Genomic DNA, 16,218 nt, shown 5'->3' with positions numbered 1-16,218 from the left:
TTTTAGTTCATTAGGATCTTCTGAAAAGGCATTAATTAAAGATTTTTCAGGGAAACACAACCATCTTGGTGTGCGTCCAAGCCACACCCCTCATTAAATGTTCTTTTTGTCCTTCCGCATACCATTAATTCCTGTGAAGCCCCTGAAGAGCTAATTAACTTCTTGAATGTGGTTTTGAGTATTTTTGTCATATAGGCCCCTCAAAGTCACTTCAAATGTAATGTGGGCCCTAAAAAATGGTTTTGTAAATTTTGGTGGAAAAATTAGAAATTGCTGGTCAAATTTTAACCCTTATAACTTCCTATTGTGTTCCTGACCAGGAAACCCCTGCTTGCCTCCAGACATGGCATTACCTCTTTTAAGGGAGGCAATACCACTGTGGCAACCAGACCCTCTGGGGTGCCACACTATACTGAGCAAAAAATCAGGTGATCTATATGCTCTATGTACAAGAAGTAGTTGGGACATTCTGGCAGGTTCATTTAGAGACTACCTAGGGATATATTCCAAAATGGACTCCCAGCTTTCCTCTTCAATGGTACCAACATCTGCTTCCCACCTTTCCCTCCCCAAAACAGGATAGTTCAATAGAAAGGTGTGAAGCAGATTAGCATACACCTTAGATATGACGCCTTCTGTACATCCCCCCATACAAATATAGTCAATAACGATATCCTTTTGAACAGACAGGTTCCTGATTTTCCTTTGCTTAATAAACGCATGCTTAACCTGTGTATACTGATAGTTGTGTCCGTCTAATAAATGAAATTCCTCTTTCAGCATCTCCAATGTTTTGATGTTTTGGTTATCCATCAGTTGGTAAATGTACTGTATACCCCTTGCCACCCATCCTCTCAGCTCTCCTATTTTATAAAATTCACCTAAGTTTTCGTTATCTGAAATAGGAGTATACATAGACATTCCCACTATGCCTCTAATCTTCTTCATCCTCGTCCACAATTTATGGACTAAGCCACAGGTCGGGTATGACCTGCCTATTTTCCCCAAAAGTCCCGACTCTAGGCACACTACCAATGGACTCTTTTTAAGATGAACTTAAAAAACCGCCTGAATAGTCCCCTTCACCGCCCTCAGTGCCCACCCTCTAATATGCTGGGACTGTGCTGCCAAAAAATATATCCACGGGTATGGTAGGGTGAGACCCCCCTCTTCTTTCGGCCTCTGGAGAGTCTCCAGCTTAATCCTAGGTTGTCCTCCACCCCAAACCAGATCCCTAAATATTGAATTAATACGCTGGAACTCCGACCGAGGAATCCACACAAGGGAGTTATGTAAAACATTTAGCAATTTGGGCATCAGCACCATTTTAAGAAGATTGGTGCGTCCCACCACCGAGAGGCGCATTTTGCTTCATGTAGATGCTTTATCTTTTAATTTCCCAAATATCGGGTATACATTCAACTGAAGATACTCCTTTACTGGTAGTGTTATTGTAATTCCAAGATATTTAAACTCTCGTACTAATTTAAGTTGTGTACGTTCCACCTGTTCAACATCTAAGCCATCTAGGGTATCTATTTCCATAATATGAGATTTATCCCAATTAATTTGTAGCCCAGATAACAGGCCAAATCTATTGATGATAGCTATTGCACCATGTAATGATGCCTGAGGCTCCTGTAAGAATGATAAAATATCATCTGTGTACAACGCTATCTTCTCCTCAACCATTCCATACCGAAATCCCTTTACCACTTCTGACTGTCTCATTACAGAAGCCAGTGGCTCTATGGCCAGGGCAAATAACAGCGGGGAAAGGGGGCAGCCCTGTCTGGTTCCTCTTGTCATATCAAATTTATCTGACCGTTCCCCATTTACTCTTACTCTGGCTACCGGGCGCGTATACAATAACTTTACCCAGGCCATGAAAACCGGACCAAATCCCATTAATTGGAGAACTCACCAAAGATAGCTCCACTCCACACTATCAAAGGCTTTCCGTGTGTCCAGTGAGACCACAACTCTTTGCCCAGCATTGTCAGCGGCCAATTGCATGTTAAAAAATAATCGCCTCAAGTTAATGGCCGTTGATCTATCCGGCATAAAACCTGACTGATCTGAGTGTATAACACTAGAAACTACACGGCTTAGTCGGTTAGACAATACTTTAGCTAAGATTTTAATATCAGCCGGTAGTAGAGATATGAGTCTATACGAATCTGGCTGTCTCCGGTCTTTATCCGCCTTGGGCAAAACCTCCACCGTAGCCTCCCGCATTGACTCCGGTAATTCTCCCACCTCCAGGGCCTCCAGAAACACATCCTTCAACTTTGGCAATAGTACATCTCTAAGATGTTTATAAAATTTTTTTAGTAGGCCATTCGCTCCTGGAGCTTTATTATTTGCCATTGAAGCCAGAGCTTCCTCCATCTCCTCCGCCGTCAGGGGGCCTTCCAAGCTATCCCTAGCCTCCTCACTAAGTTTAGATATCTGGGTTCCCCTCAAGAATTGGTCTATATCATCTCCCGTATTACTTAACTTAGAATTATATAGATCACTATAGAAGTCCCTAAACACCCTCAAAATATCTCGCGTTTCAGTGACTAAGGTGCCAGTTGGATCCAGGAGACCATATATATATATCCCGGTTCTCTCTGCGCTGCCGCTATAATAGACAACAGGTGGCCAACTTTTTCACCTTCTTCATAAAAGGCAATTTTTTGAAATTCCCTCTTTTTTTCCCCACTGGCCAGAAATATTTTATCCACCCCTTTTTGAGCTTCCTTCATGATCTGTTGCGCCTCCACGGTGGAGTTAAGCACCAATTCCTCCTCTGCTCTCTTCTGCGCGGCCAATGCCTCTCTTTCCTCCATTCTGTTCTGATTTTTACATCTGGAGCTATCTCGGATCAGTAAACCCCTAACATATGCCTTCATTGTGTCCCACACAGTTCCTATGGCTATACTTCCCATGTTATTCTGGAAGAATTCCTCCACTTCTCCTGCTATTTTCTGAATATCCACCGTTTCCAGCCATACTGGGTGAACCTTCCATTCTTTCTGTCCACCGCCCCCACATATACCTAACCTCAGCTCTACCAACAAGGGACAATGATCAGAGAGTATCCTAGGTAGATATTCAATATGCATAATGTTTTGGTCAATCATCCCATTTCCCAGGGTTAGGTCTATTTTAGACATAGAGCCATGTGTCGAAGAGTAGCACGAGTAAGTCCTCACTCCCACATGTCTCACTCTCCACAAATCTATCAGGCCCATCTCTGACACATACTTAGCAAAGGGTGTCTCCTCCTCTTCGTCATTTTTTCCCGGTTGCCTATTAGTTTTGTCCCAAATTTTATTCATTATGTTGTTAACATCTCCAATCAGCAACACAGGAATCCCTGTCCAATGCCTCGTGAGCTCTATAATCTCCTGCAGTTTCGTCCCAGTATATGGCGGTGGAAAATATACTGCCACCATGCAATATAATTTGCCATAAAGTCTGCAAACTAGAAAAATGTATTGCCCGTCTTTATCTATTTTAATCTCAACCTCCTCAAACGGAATCCCCGCATGCACCAGGATAGAAACCCCCCTTGCATATGCAGAATAGGTAGAATGGTATGCTCTTTGAACCCACTTCCTCGCTAAAAAAACAATTTTGTCCCTTGTCAGGTGTGTTTCCATAAGGCAGATAATGGAGGGCCTTGAGCCATAATATTTAAGAGAATAGTGGCCCGTCTCTTACGGTCCGCCAAACCACGTATGTTCCAGCTTAATACCTTAACCATACCCGCCATTGTTTATCAGAATCAATAACTGTGTATATAACCACATCATACAGTGCCCCCCATGCCGTCGGTCCCCCCCGTCTCCATCCCCCCCCATACCACAAACCAAAAACTCTTCTAAATCTTCTAACCATCCCTGTCACCCCCAATCCGCCTCCAAATTTGTCGTTCCGTTCTCTCTCTCTATCCGAGAGTGGGTGAATGAAACCGGCCTATTCCACCAGATGATCCCTCCCGCCTAAACTACAAATAGACAAAAATCCAAATGTCTTCCCCAAGGTCTCTCCCGCCTTATGAAAAACATATTAGATAACAAGTATATAAACTGTATGCATCGCCAGCACACCGCTTCCGTCCAAAATCAAACTTGCATCCTGCAACAAGCAGTTAAATGCAGTTGAAAAAGGACAGCAAATGATAAGTATAAACACATGCACAAAACATATATTCTGCATCTCTTCAACTGTCCTTGTGCTCCCGCACTCTTCTAGAATTCTTTTCAATCCAGTCCAGAGCTTCTTCTGGAGATTGCAGAAAGTGTACTCTACCCAATGCAACCAGTCTCAGCTTGGCCGGATACATCATAGAATATGCAAGTCCCATGTCTCTCAATTTTTTCTTCACATCTCTATAACTCATACGTAATTTTTGCACCATGGGTGAATAGTCTGAGTAAAACGAGATATCTTGACGATCTATTGTTAACTACTTAGTCTTTCTCGCCATACGCAGGATAGTGTCTCTGTCTCTGTAATTTAAGATCCTCGCCAGCATGGCTCGGGGAGCTGCTCCTGGAGGCTGGGGTCTCAGTGGGACCCTATGAGCTCGCTCTACAACAAAGACTTTTGATAGTTTATCTACTCTAAATTTTTCCAACAGCCAATTCTCAATAAATTCTGAAGGGTTGAATCCTTCTGCTTTTTCCGGGACCCCCACTATCCTGACATTATTATGTCTCGACCTGTTTTCCAAATCGTTTTTAGCAATGACATCAGTTAACAGCTTGTCCTGCTTTTTTTGAGCAGCTTGTTCAGATATTATGGTGTACTCCGCCGTGCTCACTCTTTCCTCTACCTCTCCTGGGCGGACATCAGCTTTCTGCATGGCAGCTTTAATATTAGTAATTTCTGCTTGCACACCAGTAACCTGCTTTGATAGCTTAGTAAGCGTTTGTTCGCAATACGACACCACAGTGAACACATCTTTCAAAGTGGGTTCCCCCATATCAGGATCAACAGCAGACTCCACATTTTTGTCCAGCCCATCATCTCCAGAGCCATCAGCCTCACAGGCCACTGTACCTATTGTACTCTCCTGATCCTCCATATCATTTTCTGCCCCAGCCTCCCACTCTCAGAGTCCAGCTTTATTATCACTTGCTTCCACCCTCGCAAACTTCTCCAGGCGTGCAGCAGCCGACATCCTCCTGGAGCACGCTGTGTTCTCTCTGGCCGCCTCCTCCTGAGCTATGGCGCCATCTTGGCCCCTACCTCCTCTTCCAGGGCCGGGATCCCGCTGCCTGGTGCGGGTCATTGCGGCAGTCTTGCTTTACAGGAATGCTCCCCGGGACGACAGGAGACCTTCCCCCAGGATCCTACGGTACTTGAAAGGCTTTGCGGTGCCCTGGCTCAGCGCACACAGCTACAGTCGACGGGAGAGTTCCAGACCGCGTCTTCTCACATCGCTGGCTAGGCCACGCCCCATATTGAAGAAATGTTACCGCTTTCACAAAGTACAATATGTCACGAAAAAATATTCTCAGAATCAGTGGGATCCGTTGAAGCGTTCCAGAGTAATTACCTCATAAATGGACAGTGGTCCGAATTGTAAAATTTGGCCTGATCATGAAGGTGAAAACAGGCTTGGAGGCTGAAGGGGTTAAGTACAATTTAACAAAAATACTCACCATTCCATCATTTTGGCCTTTCCTGTCCTTTCTGAATGTAGTTTGTCTACATTTGTAACCCAGTCATGGCTTTTGTCCAGCCAGGTTTCCGTAATGCCCAATTTTCATTATCTATAACAGATATGAATAATATTTCTTGCAGCAGAACAAAACCCTAACTGATCAAAAAATAATAGCACCCATGGCTCTTTCCTCCATATTTGCATCCTGTACTGATGCTCGGCCTATATTGTTGCCTCCTTAAGGGTTGCTAGGCAACTTCCTTATAAGGTCATATGCCCCTTTAAGGTAAGAACACAAGATTCCATTCTGACATCATTATGACATCACAATTAAACATCAGAACTTATACAATTGTTTACACTCCCATCGTCACTTTGATACCCTGGTGTCATTGTTGTCAGTGATCAGCTGCATAGCTATTCACATATTGACTGCGCTTGGATTTATTTTGGATTGTTGAAATGTCTGGAATTCCTCCAGACAGACTTCAGGTGTTAGCACTACTCCAGGGCATTCTTACCACCTATGACCCTAACTTTGTGCTACCACTACCCGATGGCGTCCTCAGCTTCACTTACCGGCTGGTTATGGAGCTAGTGAGAGATTGCCTGACCAAATACCACCAAGGTCGAATAAGCTCAGAATATCTTGAGCATTTACAGCAGAACATCTGGACATTAGTACAGCAGGTAAGTAGCAGACAATCTGCACAAATCATAGAAAAATAATAATAATAATAATAGACAATATTAATGGAATACAAGTTTAAGTTTAACCTGTACCAAATACCCAGATAAGAATACCCAAGGAGCTGTAATAGGGTGTACAGGCTACATTAGTTGCTGTGCAGATACTTACTAGTATTTGCTGTACAGATGGCAGGAGTAACATGTTTGGTGATATAAATGGCCTCCTCCATTCTGCACGTTCTCTAATGATTTTCCTTTCTTGTTTATTCTCATCTTTATAGGCTGAAGAAAAATCCCAAAGTGGAGAATTGGCCTTTATTAAACAACTGGCCCAAAATGTCCTGCTTGTACTGGAGTATCCGGCCTACTCACTGGAGCGTCTGGTAAGGTTCCACCATCTTCTATATCTCATGTCCTTTTTGTCTGATCTTCTCCAGATTACAGTCATATAGCAGAAGGTCAGATGTGTGATGTTTGAGGCCTCCCTGTCCACTCCAGGCAGACACAGGACCTTTTATGGCTGCCTGTCTCAGCGGCTCCATCAGCTGTGATGGCAGTCTGTACTCAGTGGTGCAGAGTTTGTATTGCCACTAGAGATGAGCGTTGTTCTACTCGAACTGTTCGCCAATCTCAAATTCGAGCTGTTTTGGGCGGTGTTCGAGCCGTTCGGCGAACACGAACAATTTGAGAAAAATTCGGCTGTTCGAGGTTATGTTCGATAACTGTTCGTGCACCAAAATCATAACTGGATTTTTTCTCAGTAATGATGAAAATTAATGTTAATACGCAGTTTGAGTGTACAGCGGGGTGGGGGGAGGGGCAGGGGATGGATCTCTGCAGGAACAATGAAGATCTCCATTTTTTTTTCTCTTTCCCGCATTTACAGTGGGGAGGTGCAATCTGTCAGCCTATCAGCAGCGCACACACGGAGCGAAGTGCTTTTTTTCACACAAGCAAGGGCATGTGTCATTGGCAGTGTATGTCACATGTCCTTGCCCTATAAGACCAAGCCATTTTCCCCGTCGCCACCATTTTCTCACTGCTGCAGCTGCGTGTTAGACGGCACCGCTGTTGCTGTGTGCGCTATACCTTGTTAATTTCAAGCCAATTTTCGCACAAATATACAGATAGCTTGGGAGTAGGGAATAGTTGTGATTGCAGTCCTTTTAAGGACTAGGTTACAGCATTTCCTACGACTTTTATCAGGGAGGTCTGTGCTCTTAAATAGATCGGTTGTGGGAGTAAAGACTAATTGTAATTGCAGTCCTTTTCAGGACTAGGTTACATGAGTTCCTATCAGTTTTTGCCAGGCAGGTCTGTGCCAGTGCTGTGCAAGTTTTTTTCACAGCATTTGGCTGAATCTAGCAAAGCTAATCCTTTTTGGCCTATTGCAGAGTGTGTTAGTCAGTGGAGTAGCCTATCTGTGTTGCAAGATATACCACCTGTGTATAGAATACCAATTTTTTTACTGCACCTAGTGAAGTAAAATCTTTTGGGCATAGCATCATTCTATTAGTCCATCTATACTGACCTCCATCAGGTTGCAAATTAAAACTAATTTTTATCTGCATCTACAGTACCTCTGAAAAAATATTTGGGCTTCTAGCAGTGTGTGGGACTTGTTCTATTAGTCCATCTATACTGACCTCCATCAGGTTGCAAACTGAATATATTTTTTTCTGCATCTACCTCTGAAAAAATATTGGGCTTCTAGCTGTGTGTGGGTCATGTTCTATTAATCCATCTATACTGACCTCCATCAGGTTGCAAACTGAATATAATTTTTTTCTGCATCTAGCTCTGAAAAAATATTTGGCCTTCTAGTAGTGTGTCGGACTTTCTCTATTAGTCCATCTATACTGACCTCCATCAGGTTGCAAATTAAAACTAATTTTTATCTGCATCTACAGTACCTCTGAAAAAATATTTGGGCTTCTAGCAGTGTGTGGGACTTGTTCTATTAGTCCATCTATACTGACCTCCATCAGGTTGCAAACTGAATATAGTTTTTTCTGCATCTACCTCTGAAAAAATATTGGGCTTCTAGCAGTGTGTGGGACTTTCTCTATTAGTCCATCTATACTGACCTCCATCAGGTTGCAAACTGAATATATTTTTTTCTGCATCTACCTCTGAAAAAATATTTGGCCTTCTAGTAGTGTGTCGGACTTTCTCTATTAGTCCATCTATACTGACCTCCATCAGGTTGCAAACTGAATATAATTTTTTTCTGCATCTAGCTCTGAAAAAATATTTGGCCTTCTAGTAGTGTGTCGGACTTTCTCTATTAGTCCATCTATACTGACCTCCATCAGGTTGCAAATTAAAACTAATTTTTATCTGCATCTATAGTACCTCTGAAAAAATATTTGGGCTTCTAGCTGTGTGTGGGACTTGTTGTATTAGTCCATCTATACTGACCTCCATCAGGTTGCAAACTGAATATATTTTTTTCTGCATCTACCTCTGAAAAAATATTTGGCCTTCTAGTAGTGTGTCGGACTTTCTCTATTAGTCCATCTATACTGACCTCCATCAGGTTGCAAATTAAAAATAATTTTTATCTGCATCTACAGTACCTCTGAAAAAATATTTGGGCTTCTAGCTGTGTGCGGGACTTGTTGTATTAGTCCATCTATACTGACCTCCATCAGGTTGCAAACTGAATATATTTTTTTCTGCATCTACCTCTGAAAAAATATTTGGCCTTCTAGTAGTGTGTCGGACTTTCTCTATTAGTCCATCTATACTGACCTCCATCAGGTTGCAAATTAAAACTAATTTTTATCTGCATCTACAGTACCTCTGAAAAAATATTTGGGCTTCTAGCAGTGTGTGGGACTTGTTCTATTAGTCCATCTATACTGACCTCCATCAGGTTGCAAACTGAATATAGTTTTTTCTGCATCTACCTCTGAAAAAATATTGGGCTTCTAGCTGTGTGTGGGTCTTGTTCTATTAATCCATCTATACTGACCTCCATCAGGTTGCAAACTGAATATATTTTTTTCTGCATCTACCTCTGAAAAAATATTTGGCCTTCTAGTAGTGTGTCGGACTTTCTCTATTAGTCCATCTATACTGACCTCCATCAGGTTGCAAATTCAAAATAATTTTTTTCTGCATCTAACCCAGCCAATAGTTTTGGCCTAATACCACAGTTTGGCCACTCAGCTCTGCTCGGTTACCATCCATTGTGTTTTTGTGCAAACAACTCCAGAGTTGTGAATTAGTTAACCACCAAAATGAGTGGAAAAAGGCCTGCTGCTGGTGGAAAGGGGAATAGGCGTGTTGGGAAGGGGAAAAAAGGTTGTGTCCGTGGGGTAGGTGTTAAAGCAACAGTAACATCTGCAGAAGAAAGACCATCTTCCAGCCAAACTAAAATGTCTACTTCTTTTAGCGGACAATGTGATAAGATCCCTTTCTTACGGCCACGCCAATCGCTACAAATTCCAGATGAGGCACAAAAACAGCAGGTGCTTCAACGGATATCAAGTGCTCCTTTAAGTGGGCTCTCCTCCACATCAACTTCAACATCACAAATACTCCAGTCCTCAAAGGTGTCACCCAAATCGCACTTGCTTCCTCACAGCTCCCAAATCTCCAGCTGCCCGTCTGAGTATGAGGTAGAACAGATGGTTGAGTCTGCAGAGCTGTTTACTCATACTATAGCCTGGGAATCAGAGGTCGACTCCAGCGCTTCTGTGAATCCAGACGAGGAAATGATCTGCACTGATGCCCAGAATCTTTATGAGTCGGATCCAGGACCAGACGCAGAAGGTTCTGACCATAATGTAGACCCTCATTCCCAAACTGTAACTCCTGTTGGTGGAGACAATGAGGAAGACGATGATAAGACTCAAATACCTGATTGGAGCGACAACTTTAGTTTTTTGTCAGGGCAGGAACAGGTTGGCTCTGAGGACGACGGGTGTGATAACGCACAGGGTGATGATGATGAGGTCGGAGATCCCACTTACTGTCAACCCACAGTCAGCCAAGAGATGAGGTCAGCAGAGGAGGTGGAGGAAGATGCTAGTGACGACGAGGTCAGGTTGCGCCTTCCTGGACAGAGACGTAGTACTGGAAGCACGTCAACAACTGCATCCTCAAACACAACTCTGCCTCTCACCACAAGTCGTGGTGGCTCTTCAGGTCGCATGGGTGCTAAGCCTTGCATAGCCTGGGCATTTTTTCAGATCGATAAAGATGACCCAACTCGTGTTATCTGTAACATTTGTCAGCAAAAGCTAAGTAGAGGCCAAAAAATACATAGTTTGAGTACTTCATGCATGAACCGGCACATGGACATGAAGCATAAGTTGCAGTGGGAAGCTCAGTGTGCTACAATGCGGCCTAGCCGGCCGGGCCAACCACCGTCTGCCATATCTTGTGCATCCGCGGCCTCTTCATCCTCTGTGACTGGGGGGACAGCAGTCACACCTGTTTTGGGGCGCAGACCTGCCACCTCTTTACCCGCAACAGCCAGCGTGATTGGCAGGTCATCATTTTCTTTGGAGGTGGTAACACCAGCTGGTGTTGAGCGCTGTCCGACATCGATAGCACCACCTTTGGATGAAGGCAACCTAACATGTCCACCTGCATCTTCCTCACAGACCGGCAGTTTGCCGGGGACACCCTTATCAACCCCGTCTAAGCACAATAGCCAGCCCTCGGTCCCTCAGATGTGGACAAGTAAAAGACCATTTCCTCCTAGCCATGAGAAAGCTAAGAGGTTGAATTTCACCATCTGCAAGCTCTTGGCTACAGAAATGCTGCCTTTCCGCCTGGTGGACACAGAGGATTTTCGAGACCTTATGTCCGTCGCAGTGCCCCAGTACCAGATGCCCAGTCGGCACTACTTCTCAAAGAAAGGTGTGCCTGCGCTCCACCAGCATGTCGCACACAACATCACCGCTTCTTTGAGAAACTCTGTGTGTGACAGGGTGCATTTCACCACAGACACTTGGACGAGTAGGCATGGACAGGGGCGTTACATGTCGCTGACTGGGCACTGGGTAACTATGGTGACAGCAGGACAAGGGGCTGCTGTCCAAGTCTTGCCGTCCCCACGAGTTGTGCGTCAATCCTCTTTATGTCAAAGTTCCTCCACTGCTTCTGCCTCCTCAACCTCCTCTCGGTCTTCCACCTGCACCCAAAGCCTGTCTGGTCATGCCACAAGCTTTCTAACTGCGCAGAAGGGATCCTGCACACCTCCTTACTATGCTGGCAGTAGGGCTCAACGTCATCAGGTGGTTTTTACATTGAAATGTCTGGGAAATGTGAGTCACACAGCTGAGGAGTTGTGGTCAGCTCTGGAGAACCAATTTCATGAATGGTTGTCTCCACTGGACCTGAAACCAGGGAAGGCCGTGTGCGACAATGCTGCAAACCGGGGTGCGGCCCTTCGCCGGGGCAATGTCACACACGTGCCTTGTATGGCTCACGTGTTGAACCTGGTTGTCCAGCAATTTTTAGCCCACTATCCCAGACTAGATGGCCTTCTGCAGAGGGCACGGTCGCTGTGTGCTCACTTCCGCCGTTCGCATCCCGCAGCTCAGCGACTTACATCTCTACAGAAGTCGTTGGGCCTGCCACTTCACCGGCTAAAATGCGATGTGCCTACCCGGTGGAATTCAACTCTGCACATGTTGCAGCGACTGTGGCAGCACCGACAAGCCCTGGTGCAATACGTTCTGACGTATAGCCTGGGCCAACGAGATTCAGAGGTGGGGCAAATCACGCTGGAGGAGTGGTCTCAGATCAGGGACCTATGCACCCTTCTGCACAGTTTTGAAATGGCGACGAAGATGTTTAGTGCTGACGATGCCATTATCAGCATGACTATTCCGGTGATTTACATGCTGGAGCACATGTTAAACAGAATTCGGAGTCAGGTGGTGGCACAAGAGGAGGTGGAGGAAGTAGAGGAGGAGGAGTTGTATGCGGAAGGGCTAACATCTGCAAGGTCCAGAAGGTCGGCAGCACCAAGGCGGCAGGCATGTGAGGGTGGGGGAGATGGTTTTACCAGAGCGCATGGTAGCAGCCAAACTAGTGAGGAAGGTGCAGGAGCCCAGGAAGAAGTGGAGGACGAACTGATGGAAGACTCATCAGATGAGGGAGACCTTGATCACATTTCTGTTGTGCGAGGTTGGGGGGAGAGGACAGAGGAAGGAAGCATGATTGTTACCTCGCCACCAACACAACAGGGACTTGGTGCTCCTGGATGCGCAACACACATGAGTGCCTTCTTGCTGCACTACCTGCAACATGACCCTCGAATTGTGAGAATTAGAAATAATCCTGACTACTGGGTTGCCACACTGTTAGATCCCCGGTACAAAAGTAAATTTGCAGAAATTATTCCTGCCATAGAAAGGGATGCACGCATGCAGGAGTATCAGCAGAGACTGTTGCAGAATCTTACATGTGCTTTTCCACAAAATACCAGTGGTGCACGTAGTGAATCTCACAGTTCCAACTTGCCAACCGTGGGACCGTCAAGTGTTCAGCACTCAAACCGTAACAGAACCACAGTATCTGCTGGTAACATCAATTTTGCGGAATCATTTCACCACTTTTTTAGCCCATCCTTTGCAAGGCCACAGGAGACAAGAAGTCTGACACATAGTCAACGCCTAGAGACGATGGTACAGGAGTATCTCCAAGTAAACATTGAAGCCACGACTGTGTCACTGGACCCTTGCTCTTTTTGGGCTTCCAATCTGGATAAATGGCCGGAGCTAGCCACTTACGCCTTGGAGATCTTGTCATGCCCCGCAGCCAGCGTTCTGTCTGAACGTGTGTTCAGCGCTGCTGGTGGTGTGCTGACAGATAAGCGAACGCGGCTCTCCACTGATAATGTAGACAGACTCACGTTCATAAAGATGAACAAATCATGGATCCGAAACGACTTTTCTACCCCTGTGTCATCCTGGGGAGAGTAAAAGCTTGATGATTGGTTAAAATCACCCTACCAAACGTTTTAAGCTTTCAAATTACTAATCATGTTTATCTGTATCTTGACTGGAAAATAATTTGGGCTTTGTAGCAGTGTGCAGCACTGATCCTATTAGGCCATCTATAATAAGCTCCACCAGATTTAAAATTAAAAATAATTTTTAGCTGCATTTAGCCCGGAAAATAATTTTGGGGCTCCGAGATGCGCAAGACACATAAGTGCCTTCTTGCTGCACTACCTGCAGCATGACCCTCATATTGTCAGAATTCGAAGTAATCATGACTACTGGGTTGCCACACTCTTAGATCCCCCAAACTTTTCGATCAACCTTTTCATTTTAATAAAGACCAAAAAAATGGTCATTTTTGAAATTATAAGCATTAGCAGGTTGTTAGAAACTGAAATCAAACAGTTTTCAACTCAAAACTTTATTCTAGGTGATGTTACATTTTCACATAGGACCCCTTGTTCGAAAGGAGCTTCTGAACTCTCTCGTCCATTGAATTTGTCAGGTTTTGGATGGTTTCTGCTTCAATTGTTTTGCATGAGGACAGAATACCCTCCCAGAGCTGTTGCTTAGATGTGAACTGCCTCCCGCCATCATAGACACTCCTTTTAATGATGCTCCAAAGGTTCTGAATGGGGTAGAGGTCAGGGGAGCATGGGGGTCACACCATAAGTTTGTCCCCTTTTATGCCCATATCAGCCAGAGATGCAGATGTTTTATGTGCAGCATGAGATGGTGCATTATCATGCAGAAAAATGATCTTGCTGTGAAATACACAGTTCTTCTTCTTGAACCATGGCAGGAAGTGCTGTTTGAGAAAATCCACATACATTATGGAGTTCATCTTTAGCGCCTTCAGGGATCCTAAAGGGGCCGACAATCTCTCTCCCCATGATTCCAGCCCAAAACATTACTCCACCTCCTCCTTGTTGGCGCTGTAGCCGTGTTTGCGTGGGGTGTCCATCAACCAGCCATCCTCCACTCCATCCATCTGGACCATCGAGCGCTGCACGGCACTCATCCGTGAACAAAACAGTTTTGAAATCAGTCTTCATGTAATGTTTGGCCCACTGGAGCCGTTTCTGCTTGTGTGAAGTGGATAGAGGAGGTCGACAGGATGGCGTATGCACAGCTGCAAACCTCTGAAGGACCCTGCATCTTGTTGTTCGGGGGACGTTGGAGGCACAAGCAGCTTCAAAAACTTGTCTGCTGCTATGACAAGGCTTTTTTGCCGCTGCTCTTTCAACCTGACGTAATTGCCTGTAGGAAAGAGTCCTCAATTTGCCCTTATCAGTACGCACACGTGTGTACTGTGAATCAGCTACATACTTCTTGATTGCCAAGACACTTCATCCTGATCATCGCACAATGTTGATTGTAGTCATGCCTTGACCTAAACACTCCACAATTTGTTGCTTCTCAGCAGCCGACACATCCTTTTTCTTTCCCATTTTGGCAGAAAATGTAGGCTGCTTAATAATGTGAGAGAGCCTTCTTAAGTAGTCTTGCCTTTCATTGGACACACCTGCCAAACTAATTAGCACAGGTGTCTGCAATTGCTTACAGTGATATAAAGAGCCCTGACACACATCACCATCAATGAGTTTAACTGACAAACAAACAAATTCTTCCCTTATCACTCCTAAACACTTTTTGCATAATAATTTGGAACGCGGTGTACATGTGCTTTTCCACAAAACACCAGCGGTTCACGTAGTGAATCTTACAGTTCTAACTTGCCAACCGTGGTCTGTATGGAATTGTTCAATAAAGGGCCCAAAATTAAGATAACATAGATGGGAGAGGTCTCTATGAATAGGAATTCCTAAGTATTTGATACCCTGTGAGGGCCAGGCAAAGGGAAAGTTGGACTGGATGGAATCTTATATGGATTTGGGGAGGGAGACATCGAGGGCCTCAGACTTCGCTGCATTGATTTTAAAATTTTACCATGTAACAAAGTGATCTATTTCAGCCATAACAGCATGGATGGATATATGTGATTGAGTGATATATACTAGGACATCATCAGCAAATAGAGAGCACTTGTACTCGGTGCCTCCCACCTCAATCCACCTAATATTGGGGTTATGGCGAATTGATGAGAGCAGGTGCTCCGTCACTAGGATGTATAAGAGAGGGGACAGAGGACATCCCTGCCTTGTCCCATTGGTGATTGTGAAAGGTGATGAAAATGTTCTGACGCACCCCCTGGGCCTTGGGACACCCGGAGCCGGACCCTTTTTGGTGGATGCTGGTGGTTGTAGTCTTCGTGGCGGCGACCCGGTTCCGTGGCTCAGGGCGGTCAAACCAGTGGCGGAACTATTTATGTGGTTTTGATGTTTAAATGTCCGACTACGCCACCCGTGGATTGCGGTCAGAGTGAACCGCCGCTACAGGGCAGACCGCTGAGGCTGGTGTTGTGGGTGCAGCAGAGCGTAGCATAACTCCCCACGGGAGGAGTATAGCCTCAGGGCAGTGTATGCGGAGGATGGGGGTGATGGTGCAGGGCAGCAGCAGTAACGACACGGAGTCAGTGATGCAGTCCAGGGCCTTTACTCACAGTTCTTATTATCCAGACCACGTCTGCAGGTAACGGCTGCCCACGTCGTACAGTGCTCGCCAGGTGAGGGACTCAGACAACTCCCAGATAACTTTGGAGCACTTCACAGGACCCCCTTTGTGTGTCCTTTGTCTGGCCTTTCTTACCAACACTTCTGTCCGGCTGCCTCGGGCCTCCTCTTGGTAAACTTGGCGCCAGTTTCCCTGACCCTATGTGGTGCCTTCTTAGCGGGTGTAGCGAGGGGCTGCGCCACATAAAATGTCAGAGCCTACGGTTTCTAGCTGAGGGTCGTTTCCTGCCTCCACTAGTTCGGGGACCGGTCTCCCCCTTTGGCC

This window comes from Phyllobates terribilis, unplaced genomic scaffold (genome assembly GCF_046119375.1).
Source record: "Phyllobates terribilis strain yellow unplaced genomic scaffold, ASM4611937v1 Scaffold_5__5_contigs__length_657084704, whole genome shotgun sequence".
In the NCBI taxonomy this organism is placed as follows: domain Eukaryota; kingdom Metazoa; phylum Chordata; class Amphibia; order Anura; family Dendrobatidae; genus Phyllobates; species Phyllobates terribilis.
This window is presented reverse-complemented; position numbering follows the sequence as displayed.